The sequence below is a fragment of the Mustelus asterias genome, unplaced genomic scaffold, assembly GCF_964213995.1.
Source record: "Mustelus asterias unplaced genomic scaffold, sMusAst1.hap1.1 HAP1_SCAFFOLD_520, whole genome shotgun sequence".
NCBI classification, from domain to species: Eukaryota; Metazoa; Chordata; class Chondrichthyes; order Carcharhiniformes; family Triakidae; genus Mustelus; species Mustelus asterias.
The window spans coordinates 110,290-133,785 of record NW_027590472.1 but is presented as its reverse complement, the minus strand read 5'-3'; the positions used below and the strand labels follow the sequence as shown (position 1 = coordinate 133,785).

The 23,496-nt window shown below is 50.0% G+C and overlaps 1 long non-coding RNA gene across 1 annotated transcript in view; it reads right to left on the bottom strand.

Moving 5' to 3' along the window:
- The window catches only part of LOC144486925 (uncharacterized), a 45,020-nt gene extending 27,857 nt beyond the window's left edge, over positions 1–17,163 (bottom strand). The window contains exon 1 of the long non-coding RNA XR_013496355.1: positions 17,047–17,163. This is a non-coding gene — a long non-coding RNA (uncharacterized LOC144486925). The remainder of the gene's footprint in view (positions 1–17,046) is intronic.
- Between the last annotated feature and the right edge of the window lie 6,333 nt (positions 17,164–23,496).

Here is a 23,496-nt window from a genome sequence, read left to right as displayed (position 1 = left end):
CTGTACCTGTCCAGGGAGTGTTTGATGGGGCACAGTGTTCAGGGAGCTCGACTCTGTATCTACCCCCGTGCTCTACTTGTCCTGGGACTGTTTGATGGGGACAGTGTAGAGGGAGCTTTACTCTGTATCTAACACCATGCTGTATCTGCCCAGGGAGTGTTTGACGGGGGACAGTGTGGAGGGAGCTTTAGTCTGTTTATAACCCCGTGCTGTACGTGTCCTGGGAGTGTTTGATAGGTCAGTGTAGAGGGAGCTTCACTCTGTATCTAACCCCGTGCTGTTTTTTTGGGAATGCGAAGAGATCTAATATTGTCTCTGCGCAGTAAAGGTTGATGGAGGAGTGCAGAGGCAGTTTTCTGTGTCCAACTGGTCTGTACCTGCTCCTGGAGAGATGGACAAGGACAGTGTAGCGTTACTTTTATTCTGCAGGATCCCCCCTCCCACTCCCCCCACCACACACAGCACCCCTACTCCACACAACCCAAACATCCGCCCGCTGTCCCTGCCCTGGGTGTGTTTGCTGGGGAAATTGCAGATGGAGTTTTATCTTGTGTTTCCCCGATGCTACACCTGTCCCTGCAGATGCAGAAATAACCTGATTCTTATTGGAACCAGGTATTTAGGAACAGCAGTGACCGCACTCTCCTTTCACAACCTGCACAGATACATTACTGAATTGCTCTGATTGTCAATACACATCCAGGTGCATGGCTAACCTCATCCCTACTGCCTTTACCTTCCAGGTGTATCACCGACTTCATTCTTATTACCAACTGACAAACAGATACATCACTGACCTCACTCTTATTGTCGCTACTGATTCCCTGCGACCCCCACGTTACAAAACGAATAAAGGCAACACAGCAGCAGCGTCACACAAACTGTCTCAAAAACCTTCCGCTCCTTCAATCATTCTGATCCTGGGCTGATCTCAACAACATAAAGTTTGAATGCAGAATGTAAGTTTGTTCCTCCACGAATACACTTGGTTTAAATAATTGCGGAACAGAGCATCTATTTCAGGTCAAGCAGAGGTGGCAGTGTGGGAGCATGGTGCTAAATATCAGAATTATCTGTATCAATATCTGACTGCTCAGAGACCGGAATTAAAATAAATATATTCACTGCATGTGAAACATGTATAAAACGATATGCATTAAAAAGTTAATGCTGGTGTTCAGTGACTGGAACTAATGTTATTCACCTTGAGATCTCTATAAATGTACCTCTTCTGTTCTGTACAGTCAGTTGGAAACATAGAAACCCTACAGTGCAGAAGGAGGCCATTCGGCCCATCGAGTCTGCACCGACCACAATCCCACCCAGGCCCTCCCCCCACATATTTTACCCACTAATCCCTCTAACCTACGCATCCCAGGACTCTAAGGGACAATTTTTAACCTGGCCAATCAACCTCACCCGCACATCTTTGGACTGTGGGAGGAAACCGGAGCACCCGGAGGAAACCCACGCAGACACGAGGAGAATGTGCAAACTCCACACAGACAGTGACCCGAGCCGGGAATCGAACCCGGGATCCTGGAGCTGTGAAGCAGCAGTGCTAACCACTGTGCTACCATGCCGCCCCGAGAAACGGATTTCGAAATGTTTTTCAATAAGATTGTATAAGATCTCCACATGCATTTTCACAAATTCCCTCAATAAATCCCCAGCTGAATTTAACAAGGCAATCCCCACCAATTGAATTCTGGTTTTCACTCTGCGTGAGATGTCAGCCCCTCCGGGAATGTCACCCCGCTTGGTTAACGCTGACACACAGACTCACTGTTACTGGGAGATATTGCAAAGTGTTCTTGTGTTGGATCGGGTCATCTCACTGTCCCAATACTGCAAACAATCACAATATGGAACGGGTTCTCACTTCTACACAGGACAATTATTCCCCATTTGGCATTGATTGCAACCAGTTGGTCAATCTGATTTACTTTACTGGGGCAGTTTTCACCTGGCCTTCATCAATCGAGGGATTGAGTTTAGGAGTCCGGGGATAATGATGCAGCTTTATAAGACCCTTGTCAGACCCCACTTGGAGTACTGTGCTCAGTTCTGGTTGCCTCATTACAGGAGGGACGTGGAAATTATTGAAAGGGTGCAGAGAAGATTTACAAGGATGTTGCCTGGATTGGTTGGCATGCCTTATGAGGATATGTTGAGAGAGGTCGGTCTTTTCTCCTTGGAGAGACGAAGGATGAGAGGTGACCTGATAGAGAGATATAAGATGTTGAGTGGTATAGATCAGGTGGACTCACAGAGGCTTTTTCCCAGGGCTGAAATGGCTGCTACGAGTGGACACAGGTTTAAGGTGCTGGGGAGCAGGTACAGAGGAGATGTGAGGGGTAAGTCTTCCACTCAGAGTGTGGTGGGTGAGCGGAATCGGCTGCCGTCAGTGGTGGTGGAGGCAAACTCGATGGGGTCTTTTAAGAGACTCCTGGATAAGTACATGGGACTTAATAGGATTGAGGGTTCTAGGTAAGCCTATATATAAGCCTAGGTGGGTAGGGACATGACCGGCGCAACTTGTGGGCCGAAGGGCCTGTTTGTGCTGTAGTTTTCCTATGTTCTATACAACAGAAAATGTTTGCAATTAATTCATTCAAATTCCCAAGTGTCTGAACTGTATTTAGGAAAGATCTGAAGGACTATTTCACAAACTGTTACAACAAATTAACAGAAGACCGTTATTATAAAAGCACAAATGGAAAATATCAATATCAGTGAGGCTGCCCTGGGATTACTTCATGGACAGTGATGGAAACGTGTTTGATACAGAAGATACACGTCCCTTTTATCAGCCTGTTTGAATTGGCAGTGCAGGAAGACCATACACTTTACCCAGTGCTGTCCCTATCCTTGGAAATGTTCAATGGAAGCACAATTTACAGTAACCCAATGGCAAATACAGAAACATGGTTCAGAATGGGGTTCGACACAGAGTGAACACCCTTTGCAGTGAACTATTCAATGGGACACTGCAGAGTGAGCTTTGCTCTGTCTGCAATCCCATGTGTAACTGTTCTGGGAGGGTGTCAGAGGGCAGTATCAAGAGGAGATGTATCTGTATTGAACTTTTCTTTACCCAAATCTGGGATAGATTCCCACACAGACAGGGGAGAACGTGCACACTCCACACAGAGAGTGACTCGAGGCTGGAATCAAACCCGGGTCTTTGGCGCCATGAGGCAGCAGCGCCAACCAGTGTGTTACAGAACCTCACCCCCACCACAAAATTCCCCTCTCACCTCAACACTCCCCCTCTCGCCTCAACCCTCTCCCCCCTCTCGCCTCAACCCTCTCCCCCCTCTCGCCTCAACCCTCTCCCCCCTCTCGCCTCAACCCTCTCCCCCCTCTCGCCTCAACCCTCTCCCCCCTCTCGCCTCAACCCTCTCCCCCCTCTCGCCTCAACCCTCTCCCCCCCTCGCCTCAACCCTCTCCCCCTCTCGCCTCAACCCTCTCCCCCCTCTCGCCTCAACCCTCTCCCCCTCTCGCCTCAACCCTCTCCCCCCTCTCGCCTCAACCCTCTCCCCCTCTCGCCTCAACCCTCTCCCCCCTCTCGCCTCAACCCTCTCCCCCCTCTCGCCTCAACCCTCTCCCCCCTCTCGCCTCAACCCTCTCCCCCCTCTCGCCTCAACCCTCTCCCCCCTCTCGCCTCAACCCTCTCCCCCCTCTCGCCTCAACCCTCTCCCCCCTCTCGCCTCAACCCTCTCCCCCATCTCGCCTCAACCCTCTCCCCCCTCTCGCCTCAACCCTCCCCCCCCCTCGCCTCAACGCTCTCCCCCTCTCGCCTCAACGCTCTCCCCCTCTCGCCTCAACGCTCTCCCCCTCTCGCCTCAACGCTCTCCCCCTCTCGCCTCAACGCTCCCCCCCTCTCGCCTCAACGCTCTCCCCCTCTCGACTCAACACTCTCCCCCTCTCGCCTCAACACTCTCACCCTCTCGCCTCAACACTCTCACCCTCTCGTCTCAACGCTCTCCCCCTCTCACCTCAACGCTCTCCCCCTCTCACCTGTACACACTGTGTATCTCACCCTCTGCTATACCTGCACTGGAGATTCGTGTTTGGACAGTGTAGAGGGAGATAGTTTGTGTATCTGGGCCTGTGCTGCATCTACAATGAGGGTATTTGATGGGAGTGTAGAGGCAGTTTATCCTTGTAAATGTCTGATGGGCGCAAGCTTACGGATATCGAGCCTGAAGGTTGCCTGACTAAGTTGAACCTTCACTTTAGCAGCCATGAGACAGCCTGGTCACACAGTTAAGATGGGGTGGGAGTGACACTGGACCTCTGTAGCTAACATAAGAACATAAGAACATAAGAAATAGGAGCAGGAGTAGGCCATCTAGCCCCTCGAGCCTGCCCCGCCATTCAATAAGATCATGGCTGATCTGACGTGGATCAGTACCACTTACCCGCCTGATCCCCATAACCCTTAATTCCCTTACCGATCAGGAATCCATCCATCCGCGCTTTAAACATATTCAGCGAGGTAGCCTCCTCCACCTCAGTGGGCAGAGAATTCCAGAGATTCACCACCCTCTGGGAGAAGAAGTTCCTCCTCAACTCTGTCTTAAACCGACCCCCCTTTATTTTGAGGCTGTGTCCTCTAGTTTTAACTTCCTTACTAAGTGGAAAGAATGTCTCCGCCTCCACCCTATCCAGCCCCCGCATTATCTTATAAGTCTCCATAAGATCCCCCCTCATCCTTCTCAACTCCAACGAGTACAAACCCAATCTCCTCAGCCTCTCCTCATAATCCAAACCCCTCATCTCCGGTATCAACCTGGTGAACCTTCTCTGCACTCCCTCCAATGCCAATATATCCTTCCTCATATAAGGGGACCAATACTGCACACAGTATTCCAGCTGCAGCCTCACCAATGCCCTGTACAGGTGCATCAAGACATCCCTGCTTTTATATTCTATCCCCCTCGCAATATAGGCCAACATCCCATTTGCCTTCTTGATCACCTGTTGTACCTGCAGACTGGGCTTTTGCGTCTCATGCACAAGGACCCCCAGGTCCCTTTGCACGGTAGCATGTTTTAGTTTGTTTCCATTGAGATAGTAATCCCATTTGTTATTATTTCCTCCAAAGTGTATAACCTCGCATTTATCAACGTTATACTCCATTTGCCATATCCTCGCCCACTCACTCAGCCTGTCCAAATCTCTCTGCAGATCTTCTCCTTCCTCCACACGATTCACTTTTCCACTTATCTTTGTGTCGTCTGCAAACTTCGTTACCCTACACTCCGTCCCCTCCTCCAGATCATCGATATAAATGGTAAACAGTTGCGGCCCGAGTACCGATCCCTGCGGCACGCCACTAGTTACCTTCCTCCAACCGGAAAAACACCCATTTATTCCGACTCTTTGCTTCCTGTTGGATAGCCAGTCCCCAATCCACTTTAACACACTACCCCCAACTCCGTGTGCCCTAATCTTCTTCAGCAGCCTTTTATGGGGCACCTTATCAAACGCCTTTTGGAAATCCAAAAACACCGCATCCACCGGTTCTCCTCCATCAACCGCCCTCGTCACATCTTCATAAAAATCCAACATGTTCGTCAAGCACGACTTTCCCCTCATGAATCCATGCTGCGTCTGATTGATCGAACCATTTCTATCCAGATGCCCTGCTATCTCCTCTTTAATAATGGATTCCAGCATTTTCCCTCCTACAGACGTTAAGCTGACCGGCCTATAGTTACCCGCCTTTTGTCTCCTTCCTTTTTTAAACAGCGGCGTAACATTAGCCGTTTTCCAATCAACCGGCACTACCCCAGAATGCAATGAGTTTTGATAAATAATCACTAACGCATCCACTATTACCTCTGACATTTCTTTCAATACCCTGGGATGCATTCCATCCGGACCCGGGGACTTGTCCACCTTCAGTCCCATTAGTCTACCCAGCACTGCCTCTCTGGTAACATTAATCGTATTAAGTATTTCTCCTGCTGCCAACCCTCTATCGTTAATATTTGGCAAACTATTTGTGTCCTCCACCATGAAGACCGACACAAAAAACTTATTTAAAGACTCAGCCATATCCTCATTTCCCACTATTAACTCCCCCCTCTCGTCCTCCAAGGGTCCAACATTCACTCTAGCCACTCTATTCCTTTTTATATATTTATAAAAACTTTTACTATCATTTTTTATATTAATTGCTAGCCAAGCTTCATATTCTATCCTTCCTTTCTTTATCGCTTTCTTAGTCTCTCTTTGTTGTTTCTTAAATTTTTCCCAATCACTTGTTTCTCCACTATTTTTGGCCACTCTGTACGCAGCTGTTTTTATTTCAATACTCTCCTTTATTTCCTTCGTTATCCACGGCTGGTTCTCCCTTTTCTTACAATCCTTGTTTTTTGCTGGAATATATTTTTGCTGAGAACTGAAAAGGATCTCCTTAAAAATCCTCCACTGTTCCTCAGCTATCCTACCTGCCAGCCTGCTCTCCCAGTCTACCTTAGCCAATTCATCCCTCATCCTATCATATTTCCCTCTGTTCAAACAGAGGACACTGGTTTGAGACCAAACTTTCTCCTCTTCCATCTGAATCAGAAATTCGACCATATTGTGGTCACTAGACCCAAGAGGGTCCTTCACAATAAGATCCTTAATTCTACCTACCTCGTTACACAATACCAGATCCAAAATAGCTCGTTCCCTCGTCGGTTCCGTAACATGCTGTTCAAGGAAACTATCCCGACAGCATTCTAAGAACTCTTCCTCCATTCCACCCTTACCGACTTGAGTCTGCCAGTCAATGTGCATGTTGAAGTTCCCCATGATTATTGCCGTTCCGTTTTTACACGCATCCCTTATCTGCTTGTTTATAGCCCTCCCTACCTCAACATTATTATTTGGGGGCCTATATACCACACCTACTAGTGTCTTTCTCCCTCTACTATTCCTCATCTCTACCCATAATGATTCCACGTTTTGTTCCTCAGAGCCTATGTCATCCCTCAGTACTACCCTGATGTTATCTCTTATTAATAGCGCGACCCCACCACCTTTTCCTTCCTGTCTATTCTTCCTAAACGCCTGATACCCCTGGATATTCATCTCCCAGTCCTGGTCACCTTTCAGCCACGTTTCTGTAATGGCCACTAGATCGTACCCACTTGTGCTGATTTGCACCATCAACTCATTCACCTTGTTCCGAATGCTTCGTGCATTCAGGCAAAGTGTCCTTATTCCAGCTTTTATCTGGACCCGCTTTGATGAGTCGTGAACACCGTCTCCCTCTACTCCCTTATCTAAATTACCGCCTTCATTCACTTGCACCCTCTCCTCTACCATTAATTTTATAATTCCCCTTACCCCTGCATCCTCCCCCCCATCAATTAGTTCCTTGATCCTAGTCAACTCTTCTAGCTCCCCTCCCCCCAACCTATCTAGTTTAAATTCTCCCCAGTAGCCTTAGCCAACCTACCGGCCAGGATATTGGTCCCCGTGTGATTCAAGTTCCACCCGTTTTTTGTATACAGATCACCCCTGCCCCTAAAGAGGTCCCAATGGTCCAGGAACCTGAATCCCTGCCCCCTGCACCAGTCCCTCAGCCACACATTCATCCTCCACCTCACTCCATTCCTGCCCTCACCTTCCCGTGGCACAGGCAGTAATCCTGAGATTACTACCTTTGCTTTCCTCTTTCTCAGCTGTCTCCCTAATTCCCTGTATTCCCTTTTCATGACCCCTTCTCCCTTCCTACCCACATCAGCGGTACCAATATGTACCGCCACCTCAGGCTCCTCTCCCTCCCACCTCAGGATTTCCGGGACGCGAGAGCGACATCCTGGATCCCGGCCCCAGGGAGGCAGACCACCATGCGAGAATCCCGCCTACTTCCGCAGAAACGCCTGTCTGTCCCCTTCACCATCGAGTCCCCGATTAATACCGCCTTCCTCCTCTTTTCCTTAGCCCTCTGAGTTACAGGGCTGGACTCCACTGCGGAGACACGGCCACTGCTGCTTCCCCCAGGCGGGCTGTCCCCCCCAGCAGTACTCAAGCAGGAGTACTTGTTGTGCAGGGGCAAATCCACCGGGGTGCTCTCAACCACCCTAGCCTTACCCTTCCTGGCCGTCACCCACTTGGCCTCCTCCCGTGGCCCTGGTGTGACCACCTGATGATAACTCTTGTCTATCACCTCCTCATTCTCCCTCATCAGCCTAAGATCCTCGAGCTGTAGTTCCAGCTCCCTCACACGGTCTCTCAGGAACCGCAGCTCGACACACCCCTCACAGATGTGGATGTCCGGGAGGCAAGATGCCTCCAGGACCTCCCACATCCTACACTGGGAACAACACACTGGAGTGTTTGATGGGATGTTGCAGATGATGTTTGCTCCGTGTTTAAGGGCTGTCACCGTTCCCTCCGCACTCTGGCTGGCAGCGTGAGGGGACAGACTGACTTCGCACCTAATCCCTGCAGTAAATATCCTGGGAGTGTTTGTTGGATCAGTGTGTATTGATATAACACCATGTTGTTCCCCTCTCATCTGAAAGCTCCCTCCTCACACCAACACACTCCCTCTCACCTCAGTAACCGCCTCTCACCTCAACTCCCACCGTCCACAGCAACACCCCTCACCTCAACACTGACCCTCTCACCTCAAAATTCCCCTTCACCTCAACTCTCTCTCTCTCACCCCACTCACATCAAAAATAGGATTGACCTTGTGAGTTCCTTCAATCTTTCTGATTCTAGGCTGCCATCAACAGCATAAAGTTTCACTGTGCACCGTCCATCTGTTCCTCCAGGAATACCCGAGTGTTAAATAATTTCTGAACAGAGCATCTATTTCAGGTCAGGGAAAGGTAGCGGCGTTGAAGCATGATGCTAAATACCAGCATTAACTATACCAATGTCTGATTTCTCCATGTCCCGTGTTACATTGATTTGGATGGGAATTTAGGAGGCATGGTTAGTAAGATTGCAGATGACACCAACATTGGTGGCACAGTGGACAGTGAAGGTTATCTCCGATTGCAATGGGATCTTGATCAATTGGGCCAGTGGGCCGACAAATGGCAGATGAAGTTTAATTTAGATAAATGCGAGATGATGCATTTTGGTTGATCGAATCAGGGCAGGATTTACTGAGTTAATTGTCGGGCGTTGGGGAGAGTTACAGAACAAAGAAATCGAGAGCGGGGGTAAGGGAAATACAGACATTGACAGCAAAACAGAGGGTTGAAGTGAGATGGTGGGATGAGACCCAGGATCTGGGGGGGGGGGGGGGGAGGGGGGCGGGGTGTCCAGTGTGGGCTCAGAACAAAGAACAATAAAGCACAGGATCAGGCCCTTCGGCCCTTCTTGCCTGTGCCGATCCATTTTTCTGCCGAGTCCCACTGACCTGCACCTGGACCATATCCCTCCACACCCCTCTCATCCATATACCTGTCCAAGTCTTTCTTAAATGGTAAAAGTGAGCCCGCATTCACCGCTTCATCTGGCAGCTCATTCCACACTCCCACCACTCTCTGTGTGAAGAAGCCCCCCCTAATATTCCCCTCAAACTTTCCCCCTTCACCCTTAACCCATGCCCTCTAGTTTTTTTTCTCCCCTCGCCTCAGTGGAAAAAGCCTGCTTCCATTCACTCTACCTATATCCATCATAATTTTATACACCTCTATCAATTGAACAAAGAACAATACAGCTCAGGAACAGGCCCTTCGGCCCTCCAAGCCCATGCCGCTCCCTGGTCCAAACTCGACCATTCTTTTGTATCCCTCCATTCCCACTCCATTCATGTGGCTATCTAGATAAGTCTTAAACGTTCCCAGTGTGTCCGCCTCCACCACCTTGCCTGGCAGCGCATTCCAGGCCCCCCACCACCCACTGTGTAAAATATGTCCTTCTGATATCTGTGTTAAACCTCCCCCCCTTCACCTTGAACCTATGACCCCTCGTGAACGTCACCACCGACCTGGGGAAAAGCTTCCCACCGTTCACCCTATCTATGCCTTTCATAATTTTATACACCTCGATTAGGTCACCCCTCATCCTCCGTCTTTCCAGTGAGAACAACCCCAGTTTACCCAATCTCTCCTCATAACTAAGCCCTTCAATACCAGGCAACATCCTGGTAAACCTCCTCTGCACTCTCTCTAAAGCCTCCACGTCCTTCTGGTAGGGTGGCGACCAGAACTGGACGCAGTATTCCAAATGCGGCCGAACCAACGTTCTATACAACTGCAACATTGGACCCCAACTTTTATACTCTATGCCCCGTCCTATAAAGGCAAGCATGCCATATGCCTTCTTCACCACCTTCTCCACCTGTGACGTCACCTTCAAGGATCTGTGGACATGCAGACCCAGGTCCCTCTGCGTATCTACACCCTTTATGGTTCTGCCATTTATCGTATAGCTCCTCCCTACATTATTTCTACGAAAATGCATCACTTCGCATTCATCTGGATTGAACTCCATCTGCCATTTCTTTGCCCAAATTTCCAGCCTATCTATATCCTTCTGTCACTTCTGACAATGCTCCTCACATCTGCAAGTCCTGCCAATTTTGTGTCGTCTGCAAACTTACTGATCACCCCAGTTACACGTTCTTCCAGATCGTTTATATAAATAACAAACAGCAGAGGTCCCAATACAGAGCCCTGCGGAACACCACTAGTCACAGTCCTCCAGCCGGAAAAAGACCCTTCCACTACCACCCTCTGTCTTCTGTGACCAAGCCAGTTCTCCACCCATCTCGCCACCTCCCCCTTTATCCCATGAGATCCATCCTTTTTCACCAGCCTAACATGAGGGACTTTGTAAAACGCTTTACTAAAGTCCATATAGACGACATCCACGGCCCTTCCCTCGTCAACCATTCTGGTCACTTCTTCAAAAAACTCCACCAGGTTAGTGAGGCATGACCTCCCTCTCACAAAACCATGCTGACTATCGTGAATGAGTTTATTCCTTTCTAAATGCGCATACATCCTATCTCTAAGAATCTTCTCCAACAACTTCCCCACCACGGACGTCAAGCTCACCGGCCTATAATTTCCCAGGTTATCCTTCCTACCCTTCTTAAATAACGGGACCACATTAGCTATCCTCCAATCCTCTGGGACCTCACCTGCGTCCAGTGACGAGACAAAACTTTGCGTCAGAGGCCCAGCGATTTCATCTCTCGTCTCCCTGAGCAGCCTTGGATAGATTCCATCAGGCCCTGGGGATTTGGCAGTCTTTATATTCTCTAACAAACCTAACACTTCCTCCCTTGTAATGGAGATTTTCTCCAACGGTTCAACACTCCCCTCCAAGACACTCCCAGTCAACACATCCCTCTCCTTTGTGAATACCGACGCAAAGTATGCATTTAGGATCTCCCCTACTTCTTTGGGCTCCAAGCATAATTCCCCACTTTTGTCCCTGAGAGGTCCGATTTTTTCCCTGACAACCCGTTTGTTCCTAACGTATGAATAAAATGCCTTGGGATTCTCCTTAATCCTGTCTGCCAAGGACATTTCGAGACCCCTTTTTGCCCTTCGAATTCCCCATTTCAGTTCCTTGCTACTTTCTTTGTACTCCTCCAGAGCTCCCTCCGTTTTTCGCTGCCTGGACCTAACATACGCCTCTCTTTTCTTTTTGACAAGTCCCTCAATTTCCCTGGTTATCCACGGTTCTCGAATCCTATCCTTTTTTACAGGCATATGCCTGTCCTGTAGCCCTAACAACTGTTCCTTAAAAGACTCCCACATGCCAGATGTGGATTTACCCTCAAAGAGCCTCTCCCAATCAAGAGCTGCCAATTTCTGCCTGATCCCACGAAAGTTAGCCTTCCCCCAATCCAACACCTTACCCTTGGGACACCACTCATCCTTTCCCATCACTATCCTAAAGCTAACAGAATTGTGGTCACGATTTGCGACATGTTCCCCTACCGAAACTTTGAAGACCTGACCGGGCTCATTCCCCAGTATTAGGTCCAGTATAGCCCCCTCTCTAGACGGGCTATCTACATATTGTTCCAAAGAACCCTCCTGTACACATTTTACAAATTCCTCCCCATTCAGAGTCCCAGCTCTCAGTGATTTCCAGTCTTTCCCAGGGAAATTGAAGTCTCCCACTACAACAACCCTATTTTTCCTGCACCTATCCAGTATCTCCTGACATATCCGTTCTTCCACTTCCCTCGGGCTGTTAGGGAGCCTGTAGTATAGCCCCAACATAGTGACTGCACCCTTCCTGTTTCTAAGCTCCACCCAGAGTGACTCGTTACACGACCCCTCTGAATTGTCCTCCCTCTGCACCGCTGTAATATGCTCTCCAACTAATACTGCTACTCCCCCACCTCTTTTGGCCCCTCCTCTGTCTAGCCTAAAACAGTTGTACCCCGGAATATTCCGCTGCCAGTCCTGTCCCTCTTTCAACCAAGTCTCTGTCACCGCAACCACATCCAAATCCCTCGTGAGCATTAAGGCCCTAAGTTCGTCTGTCTTACCTGCTACGCTCCTTGCATTGAAGTATAAGCACTCCAGACCTCCAGGCCCAGTGAGGTCATCCTCCCCCAGAGTGCTCTTTTTCTTTGCCAGCCTTGACCCAGCCCCAAGCTCGTCCCCAGCCTCTACACTTGTAGACCTAATATTTTGATCCCCACCCCCCTGTCATACTAGTTTGAACCCCCACGAACTGCACTAGCAAAACTCCCAGCCAGGATATTCATGCCCTTCCAACATAGTTGTGACCCGTCCTTCTTGTGGAGGTGCCATCCTCTCCTGAAAACTTCCCATTGATCTATGAAAATGAAGCCCTCCCTCCTGGACCAGTCCTTTCGCCAAGCATTCAATTGTACCAACTCCCTATTCTTAGCCTCACTGGCACCAGGCATTGGGAGCAGCCCGGAGATGGCCACCCTGGAGGCCCTACTTGTTAGTCTATTTCCCAACTCCCTGAATTGCTCTCGTAGGATCACCCTGCTCTTCCTATCTACGTCATTTGCATCAATGTGTACAATGATATCCGTTTCTTTATCTTCCCGTTTTAAGATGCCTCCTATCCGCTCGGTGACATCCATTTCCCCAGCACCAGGTAGGCAGACTACCATCCTGGAGTCCCGTTTGCACCCACAGAATCGCCTGTCTGTGCCTCTAACCGACGCATCCCCCACCACTATTGCTCTCCGAACCCCTCTCTTTCCTTTCCGGGCCACAGAACCTGACTCTGTGCCAGTGACCTGGTCAGAAATACCCGAGTGTTAAATAATTTCTGAATAGAGCATCTATTTCAGGTCAGGGAAAGATAGCGGCGTTGAAGCATGATGCTAAATACCAGCATTAACTATACCAATGTCTGATTTCTCCATGTCCCGTGTTACATTGATTTGGGTGAGAATTTAGGAGGCATGGTTAGTGAGTTTGCAGATGACACCAAGATTGGTGGCATAGTGGACAGTGAAGAAGGTTATCTCCGATTGCAATCGGATCTTGATCAATTGGGCCAGCGGGTTGACAAATGGCAGATGAAGTTTAATTTAGATAAATGCAAGGTGATGCATTTTGGTAGATGGAATCAGGGCAGGATTTACTGAGTTAATGGTCGAGCGTTGGGGAGAGTTACAGAACAAAGAAATCGAGAGCGGGGGTGAGGGAAAAACAGACATTGACAGCAAAACAGAGGTGTGGGTTGAAGTGAGGTGGTGGGATGAGACACAGGATCTGGGGGGTGTCCAGTGTGGGGTCAGTGCCCAGCTCCCTGTCTCTGGAGAAAAGCCTCAGTCACAGCCCTCTGGGATTCCCAATTTACAGAAATAAACAACTAAATAAACAAATAAATAAATGTTGGGAGGCTGATTTTAAAAAGTCTCCAAGGAATGGACACAGCTTGTTCCCAGTTTAAAGAGGGGAGTTTATCTCTTTCTGTGACTGAGATGTTGTCCATTCAGACTCGGAATATACGTGGCGTTCAGTGTCTGGGTGGGAGGATTACACCAGGCATGAGGATGGGAGAATTACATTTCTCCCCTTTGTCCCGTCCGGATATCGTCAAATTGTTGCCCCGTGATCTGGCTGTGCATCAATAACCAGCTGCCTTTCCTGAACTCCAACTTGTAAACACGCAAATTTAAAATGGAACTGACTGTAAAACATGTGAGGGACGAGGGAGGGAAACGTTCCCAATTCCAGAGTCCTGACTGTGTTTTTAGAAGGGGTGGTGCCAGGGGCAGGGGCTCAGGACAGGGGATTACTATCACTGCCTCTGTCACTCCAGCTTTCCGGGCTGGAGAGAATTGTTGTGTTTCACTGGAGTGGAGCCAATCCTGCTCTTTGCCCCAAGGTTTAATGCAGCCTCTGTGACGAGGCCACAATTCAAGCCCGAAATGCAGCAGAAACAGATGGAGAGAGAGACAGAGAGAGTGAGGGGAGAAATGAGGGGGATATAAAACAGCTGGATGTGGTGGGTTAAACTGAGGCGGTTCGTGGGAGCAGGGTTTCAATGAGGGATACACTCTGCATTTTAATTCTGAGGGCCCGTTGGGGCGTGTCTCAGTCTCTTTGCCTCTGCCTCCATCTCTGCCTGTTGCAGTCTCTTTGTCTCATTCTCTCTCTCTGTCGCTGCCTGTAAACATTAACTCAATTGTAAAATCTTTGCAAACTAGATGCCTGTCCGTTTCGACATTACAATCATGCAGGAATTGAGAGAGAGAGAGCTCCACTATGAGAAAGCCTGCACTGAATTTTAAAATTCCCATTATTTTTGGGATCTTCGAATGCACAGGGTGAAAACTCCACACAGAGTGACCAAAGGTGGGAATAGAACGCGATTCACTGGGGCTGTGAGGCAGCAGTGCGAACCATGTGCCACCGTGCCCTTGAACGAAATGGCTTGCTCGGCCATTTGGGAGGACAGCTGAGAGTAAGACACGTTGCTGTGGCTCTGGAATGACATGTAGACCAGACCAGGTAAGGACGGCAGATTTCCTTCTCTATGGACATTACTGAAGCAGGGGGAGGGTGAATGGGTGCAGAGAGAAATTGAGAGTGAGAGGGAGTGAGAGTGACAGGGAGAAAGAGGGAGACAGCGAGTTCCAGGCTCCCACCACCCTCTGTGTAAAACAACTTGCTTTGGACATCTCCTTTAAACCTTCCCCCTCACACCTTAAACCTATTCCCCCGAGTAATTGACTCTTCCACCCTGCGAAAAAGCTTCTGACTATCCACTCTGTCCATGCCCCTCATAATCTTGTAGACTTCTATCAGGTCTCCCCTCAACCTCCGTCGTTCCAGTGAGAACAAACCAAGTTTCTCCAACCTCTCCTCATAGCTAATGCCCTCCATACCAGGCAACATTCCGAAAAAACTTTTCTGTACTCTCTCCAAAGCCTCCACATCCTTCTGTTAGTGTGGTGACCAGAGTTGAACACTATATTCTACATGCGGCCTGACTAAGATTCTATAAATCTGCAACATGATTTGCCAATTTTTAAACTCAATGCCCCGGCCGATGAAGGCAAGCATGCCGTATGCCTTCTTGACGACCTTCTCCACCTGCGTTGCCACACAGAGACCCGTGTACCTGTCAAATTCAACAATAAACTAAAATGTAAAAAAGACAAACAAATTCAACAACAACAACCCCAACATTGAAAACCACGAATAAATTCAACAACCCCAACATTGAAATCCCAAATGCCTTTTTGACTACCTTCTCCATCTGCGTTGCCACTTTCAGTGACCTGTGCACCTGTACACTCAGATCCCTCTCCCTATCAATACTCTGAAGGGTTCTGCCATTTACTCTATATTTCCGATCTGGACTGGACCTTCCAAAATGCATGACCTCACATTTGTCCGGATTAAACTCCATCTGCCACCTCTCTGCCCAAGTCTTCAACCAATCTATTGAAGATAGATCGCCCCCTGCAATCCCTCCCCCGCATCCCCTCCCCCAGCCCCACCGCTTCCTCCACCCCTGCCCCACCCCCCCACGCCTGCAAACCCTCCCCCATGCAACCGCTGCCCCGCAACGCCTTATTCCCTCCCCTACAACCCTTCTTCCGCAACCCCTTTCCCCAACCCCCGCAAACCCTCCCCACTTCAACCACTCTCCTGCCACCCCTCCCCCGCAACCCCTCACCCCCTGCCCCTCACCCCCATCCCCCCAACACCTCGCCCGCTTCTCCGCAACACCTCACTCCACAACCTCTCCACCCGCAACCCCTCACCCCCATCCCCCGCAACTACTCACCCCAACCTCTCTCCCCCGCCCCCTCAATACCAATTGAGTCCAATCAATGTAGAATCATAGAAATCATAGAAACCCTACAGTGCAGAAGGAGGCCATTCGGCCCATCGAGTCTGCACCGACCACAATCCCACCCAGGCCCTACCCCCACATATTTACCCGCTAATCCCTCTAACTACACATCTCAGGGACAATTTTTAACCTGGCCAATCAACCTAACCCGCACATCTTTGGACTGTGGGAGGAAACCGGAGCACCCGGAGGAAACCCACGCAGACACGAGGAGAATGTGCAAACTCCACACAGACAGTGACCCGAGCTGGGAATCGAACCCGGGACCCTGGAGCTGTGAAGCAGCAGTGCTAACCACTGTGCTACCGTGCCGCCCCTTGTACTTGGACTATCAGCGACCATACCTTGTGTATTGATGTGTTTGTCCAGAGGCTTCTTCAATCAGAGAGTCCCTGCCTCCAGCAGCCACTCAGGCAGCGAGTTCCAGATTTCCAACACAGTCTGCTCAACATTCTGTCCCCACATCCCCTCTGAAACACACTCACCTTTAACCTCTGCCCTTTGGTCAAACCCAGACCAAGATGGCACTGGGCATGCGCTCTCCCCACATTGCCCCTCACAAAGATGGCACTGAACATGCGCTCTCCTCACATTGCCCCTCACAAAGATGGCGGCGGTGCAGGCACACAGCCCCGCTGTCAACATGGCGGCGGTGAACTCGGGGCAGAAACGGGGAACAATACTGGGCTCCCGCTGGGTACAAACGGGGAACCGGCGATTTCATTCTCTGAGTTTCCGCTGTACACAAACCTGGTTATGAATCCTCTCCGCCCACCCGCCGGATCCATCGCTCCCCCCGAGCCGCCATTCCACTCACTGACATCAAATCACCCATCACCATCCCGCACACTGCGCATGCTCCACTCCCAGCCCCGCCCCTCATTCACTCCGATTGGTTGGAGGACCAGCCCCTCCCGCTCGGTCCTCCAGTCTCGCCCCCTTCTCCTCCTATTGGTCCGGAGCTGCCGTCAATCAGCCGGGCATTGTGACGGTGTGAGATGGTGGGCGGGGCAACAGCACCAGGTTAAAGGTCAACAGGTCTATTTGGCAGCACAAGACACGAGCTTTCGGAGCACTGCTCCTTGATCAGGGGAGTGGGAGATGTGTTCACAAACAGGGCCGACAGAGACACTAACTCAATTTACACAATAACGGTTGGAATGTGAGTCTTCGGGGAAGCGTTCTCCAAGGCTGCCTTCGCCACACACGCCAGCGCAGAGTCACTGAGCAGAGACTGATAGTCAAGTTCCACACACATGAGGATGGCCCCAACCGCCATCTTGGGTTCATGTCACACTATCTGGATGACCTGGATGAGGAAGCGGAGGGATGGGTTGGTAAGTTTGCCGACAACACGAAGGTTGGTGGGGTTGTGGCTAGTCTGGAGGGATGTCAGAAGTTACAGAGGGACATACATAGGATGCAAGACTGGGCGGACAAGTGTCAGATGGACTTCAACCCAGATAAATGCGTCGTGGTCCATTTTGGCAGGTCGAATGGGATGAAGGAGTACAATATAAAGGGAAAGACTCTCAGTACTGAGGAGGGTCAGAAGGACCTTGGGGTCCGGGTCCATAGGACTCTAAAATCGGCCCCGCAGGTGGAGGAGGTGGTTAAGAAGGCGTATGGTGTGCTGGCCTTTATCAATCGAGGGATTGAGTTGAGGAGTCCGGGGATAATGATGCAGCTATATAAGACCCTCGTCAGACCCCACTTGGAGTACTGTGCTCAGTTCTGGTTGCCTCATTACAGGAAGGATGTGGAAAAGATTGAAAGGGTGCAGAGGAGATTTACAAGGATGTTGCCTGGATTGAGCGGCATGCCTTGTGAGGATAGGCTGAGGGAGCTCGGTCTTTTCTCCTTGGAGAGACGTAGGATGAGAGGAGACCTAATAGAGGTATATAAGGTGTTGAGAGGCTCAGAGGCTTTTTCCCAGGGTGGAAATGGCTGCTATGAGAGGACACAGGTTTAAGTTGCTGGGGGGTTAGGTACTGGGGAAATGTTAGGGGGAAGTTTTTCACAGAGAGTGGTGGGCGAATGGAATCGGCTGCCGTCAGTGGTGGTGGAGGCAAACTCAATAGGGTCTTTTAAGAGACTCCTGGATGAGTACATGGGACTTTATAGGATGGAGGGTTATAGGTAGGCCTAAAAGGTAGGGATATGTTCGGCAAAACTTGTGGGGCCGAAGGGCCTGTTTTGTGCTGTAGTTTTCTATGTTTCTATCTGTAACCCCAACGACTTGCCTGGACTTGCAGAATCTCACTAACTGTCCTGTCTGGAGACAATGCACATCTCTTTAACCTGTGCTTAACCCTCTCTCCACTCACATTGTCTGTACCTTTCAGACTTGCTTACCTGTAGAGGCTCACATTCCAACCGTTATATGCACTGGCTAAAGCCATACACAGTAAGACGTTTAACAACACCAGGTTAAAGTCCAACAGGTTTATTTGGTAGCAAAAGCCACACAAGCTTTCGGCGCTCCAAACCCCTTCTTCAGGTGAGTGGGAATTCTGTTCACAGACAGAGCTTATAAAGACACAGACTCAATTTACATGAATAATGGTTGGAATGCGAATACTTACAGATAATCAAGTCTTTCAGATACAAAGAACGTGAGTGGAGAGAGCACTAAGACAGGCTAAAAAGATGTGTATTGTCTCCAGACAAGAGAGCCAGTGAAACTTTGCAGGTCCAGGCAAGCTGTGGGGGTTACAAATAGTGCGACATGAACCCAATATATCCCGGTTGAGGCCGTCCTCATGTGTGCGGAACTTGGCTATCGTTTTCTGCTCAGCGACTCTGCGCTGTCGTGTGTCGTGAAGGCCGCCTTGGAGAACGCTTACCTGAAGATCCAAGGCTGAATGCCTGTGACTGCTCAAGTGCATGAACATTAGGAGAGAAACAGTCAGTAACACAGGGTGCTGGGGGGAGAGGGGTTACTGAGTGACAGTGTGAGGGAGATGGTTTAACATCAGTACAGATACAGTCAGTAACATAGGGTGCTGGGGGAGAGGGGTTACTGAGTGACAGTCTCAGGGAGCTGGATTAACCCTTGTACAGATACAGTCAGTAAAACAGGGTGCTGGGGGAGAGCGGTTACTGAGTGACAGTGTAAGGGAACTGGACTAACATTCGTAGCGACACAGTCAGTAACACAGGGTGCTGGGGGGAGAGGGGTTACTGAGTGATAGTGTGAGGGAACTGGACTAACATTCGTAGCGTCACAGTCAGTAACAGAGGGTGCTGGGGGGAGCGGGGATGCTGAGTGATAATTTGAGGGAGTTGGAGGAACATCAGGAGAGATACAGTCAGGAACACAGGGTGCTGGGGGAGAGGGGTTACTGAGTGACAGTGTGAGGGAGCTGAATTAACACCTGCACAGATACAGTCAGTAACACAGGGTGCTGGGGGAGAGCGGTTACTGAGTGACAGTGCGTGGGAGCTAGACTAACATTCGTAGCGACACAGTCAGTAACAGAGGGTGCTGGGGGAAGCGGGGATACTGAGCGATAATTTGAGGGAGTTGGATTAACATCAGTACAGATACAGTCAGTAACACAGGGTGCTGGGGAGAGGGGTTACTGAGTGACAGTGTGAGGGAGTAGGATTAACATCAGGAGAGATACGGTCAGGAACACAGGGTGCTGGGGGAAGAGGGGTTACTGAGTGACAGTGTGAGGGAGCTGGATTAACATCAGTACAGATACAGTCAGTAACACAGGGTGCTGGGGGAGAGGGGTTACTGAGTGACAGTATGAGGGAGCTGGATTAACATCAGTTGAACAAAGAACAAAGAACAAAACAGCACGGGAACAGGCCCTTCGGCCCTCCAAGCCCGTGCTGCTCCCTGGTCCAAACTAGACCATTCTTTTGTATCCCTCCATTCCCACTCCGTTCATGTGGCTATCCAGATAAGTCTTAAACGTTCCCAGTGTGTCCGCCTCCACCACCTTGCCCGACAGCGCATTCCAGGCCCCCAGCACCCTCTGTGTAAAATATGTCCTTCTGATATCTGTGTTAAACCTCCCCCCCTTCACCTTGAACCTATGACCCCTCGTGAACGTCACCACCGACCTGGGGAAAAGCTTCCCACCGTTCACCCTACCTGTGCCTTTCATAATTTTATACACCTCTATTAAGTCTCCCCTCATCCTCCGTCTTTCCAGGGGGAACAACCCCAGTTTACCCTATCTCTCCTCATAACTAAGCCCCTCCATACCAGGCAACATCCTGGTAAACCTCCTCTGTACTCTCTCCAAAGCCTCCACGTCCTTCTGGTAGTGTGGCGACCAGAACTGGACGCAGTATTCCAAATGCGGCCGAACCAACGTTCTATACATCTGCAACATCATATGCCAACTTTTATACTCTATGCCCCGTCCAATAAAGGCAAGCATGCCATATACCTTCTTGACCACCCTCTCCACCTGTGCTGCCACCTTTAAGGATCTGTGGACTTGCACACCCAGAGATACAGTCAGTAACACAGGGTGCTGGGGGAGAGGGGATACTGAGTCACAGTGTGAGTGAGCTGGATTATCATCAGTAGAGATACAGTCAGGAACACAGGGTGCTGGGGGAGAGGGGTTACTGAGTGACAGTGTGAGGGAGCTGGGTTAACATCAGTACAGATACAGTCAGTAACACAGGGTGCTGGGGGGACAGGGGTTACTGAGTGATGGTGTGAGGGAGCTGGATTAACATCAGTACAGATACAGTCAGTAACACAGGGTGCTGGGGGAGAGGGGTTACTGAGTGACAGTGTGAGGGAGCTGGATTAACACCTGCACAGATACAGTCAAAAACACAGGGTGCTGGGGGAGAGCGGTTACTGAGTGACAGTGCGTGGGAGCTAGACTACCATTCGTAGCGACACAGTCAGTAACACAGGGTGCTGGGGGAAGCGGGGATACTGAGCGATAATTTGAGGGAGTTGGATTAACATCAGGAGAGATACAGTCAGGAACACAGGGTGCTGGCGGAGAGGGGTTACTGAGTGACAGTGTGAGGGAGCTGGATTAACATCAGTCCAGACACAGTCAGCAACACAGGGTGCTGGGGGAGAGGGGTTACTGAGTGACTGTGTGGGAGCTGGATTATCAGTAGAGATACAGTCAGTAACACAGGGTGCTGGGAGAGAGGGGTGACTGAGTGACAGTGTGAGGGAGCTGGATTAACATCAGTATAGACACAGTCAGTAACACAGGGTGCTGGGGGAGAGGGGTTACTGAGTGATATTGTGAGTGAGCTGGATAACATCAGTAAAGATACAGTCAGTAACACAGGGTGCTGGGGGAGAGGGGTTACTGAGAGACAGTGTGAGGGAGCTGGATTAATATCAGTACAGAAACAGTCAGTAACACAGGGTGCTGGGGGAGAGGGGTTACTGAGTCACAGTGTGAGGGAGCTGGTTTAACATCAGTACAGATACAGTCAGTAACACGGGGTGCTGGGGGGAGAGGGGTTACTGAGTGACAGTGTGAGGGAGCTGGATTAACATCAGTAGAGATACAGTCAGTAACACAGGGTGCTGGGGGAGAGGGGTTACTGAGTGACAGTGTGTGGGAGCTGGATCAACATCATTAGAGACACAGTCAGTAACACAGGTGCTGGGGGGAGAGGGTTACTGAGTGACAGTGTGAGGGAGCTGGATTAACATCAGTACAGATACAGTCAGTAACACAGGTTGCTGGGGGAGAGGGGTTACGGAGTGACAGTGTGAGGGAGCTGGATTAACATCAGTAGAGATACAGTCAATAACACAGCGTGCTGGGAGAGAGGGGTTACTGAGTGACAGTGTGAGGGAGCTGGACTAACATCTGTAGAGATACAGTCAGTAACACAGGGTGCTGGGGGAGAGGGGTTACTGAGTAACAGTGTGAGGGAGCTGGATTAACATCAGTACCGATACAGTCAGTAACACAGGGTGCTGGGGGGACAGGGGTTTCTGAGTGACTGTGTGGGAGCTGGATTATCAGTAGAGATACAGTCAGTAACACAGGGTGCTGGGAGAGAGGGGTTACTGAGTGACTGTGAGGGAGCTGGATTATCAGTAGAGATACAGTCAGTAACACAGGGTGCTGGGAGAGAGGGATTACTGAGTGACAGTGTGAGGGAGCTGGATTAACATCAGTACAGACACAGTCAGTAAAACAGGGTGCTGGGAGAGAGGGGTTACTGAGTGACAGTGTGTGGGAGCTGGATCAACATCATTAGAGACACAGTCAGTAACACAGGGTGCTGGGGGAGACGGGATACTGAGTGACAATGTGAGGGAGCTGGATTAACATCAGTACAGATACAGTCAGTAACACAGGGTGCTGGGGGAGAGGGGTTACTGAGTGACAGTGTGAGGGAGCTGGATTAACATCAGTAGAGATACAGTCAGTAACACAGGGTGCTGGGAGAGAGGGGTTACTGAGTGACAGTGTGAGGGAGCTGGACTAACATCAGTAGAGATACAGTCAGTAACACAGGGTGCTGGGGAGAGGGGTTACTGAGTAACAGTGTGAGGGAGCTGGATTAACATCAGTACAGATACAGTCAGTAACAGAGGGTGCTGGGAGAGAGGGGTTACTGAGTGACTGTGTGGGAGCTGGATTATCAGTAGAGATACAGTCAGTAACACAGGGTGCTGGGAGAGAGGGGTGACTGAGTGACAGTGTGAGGGAGCTGGATTAACATCAGTATAGACACAGTCAGTAACACAGGGTGCTGGGGGAGAGGGGTTACTGAGTGATATTGTGAGTGAGCTGGATAACATCAGTAAAGATACAGTCAGTAACACAGGGTGCTGGGGGAGAGGGGTTACTGAGAGACAGTGTTTGGGAGCTGGATTAACATCAGTACAGATACAGTCAGTAACACAGGGTGCTGGGGGAGAGGGGTTTCTGAGTGACAGTGTGAGGGAGCTGGATTAACATCAGTACAGATACAGTCAGTAACACAGGGTGCTGGGGGAGAGGGGTTACTGAGTGACAGTGTGAGGGAGCTGGATTAACATCAGTTGAACAAAGAACAAAAACAAAACAGCACGGGAACAGGCCCTTCGGCCCTCCAAGCCCGTGCCTCTCCCTGGTCCATACTAGATCATTCTTTTGTATCCCTCCATTCGCACTCCGTTCATGTGGCTATCTAGATAAGTCTTAAACGTTCCCAGTGTGTCCGCCTCCACCACCTTGCCTGGCAGCGCATTCC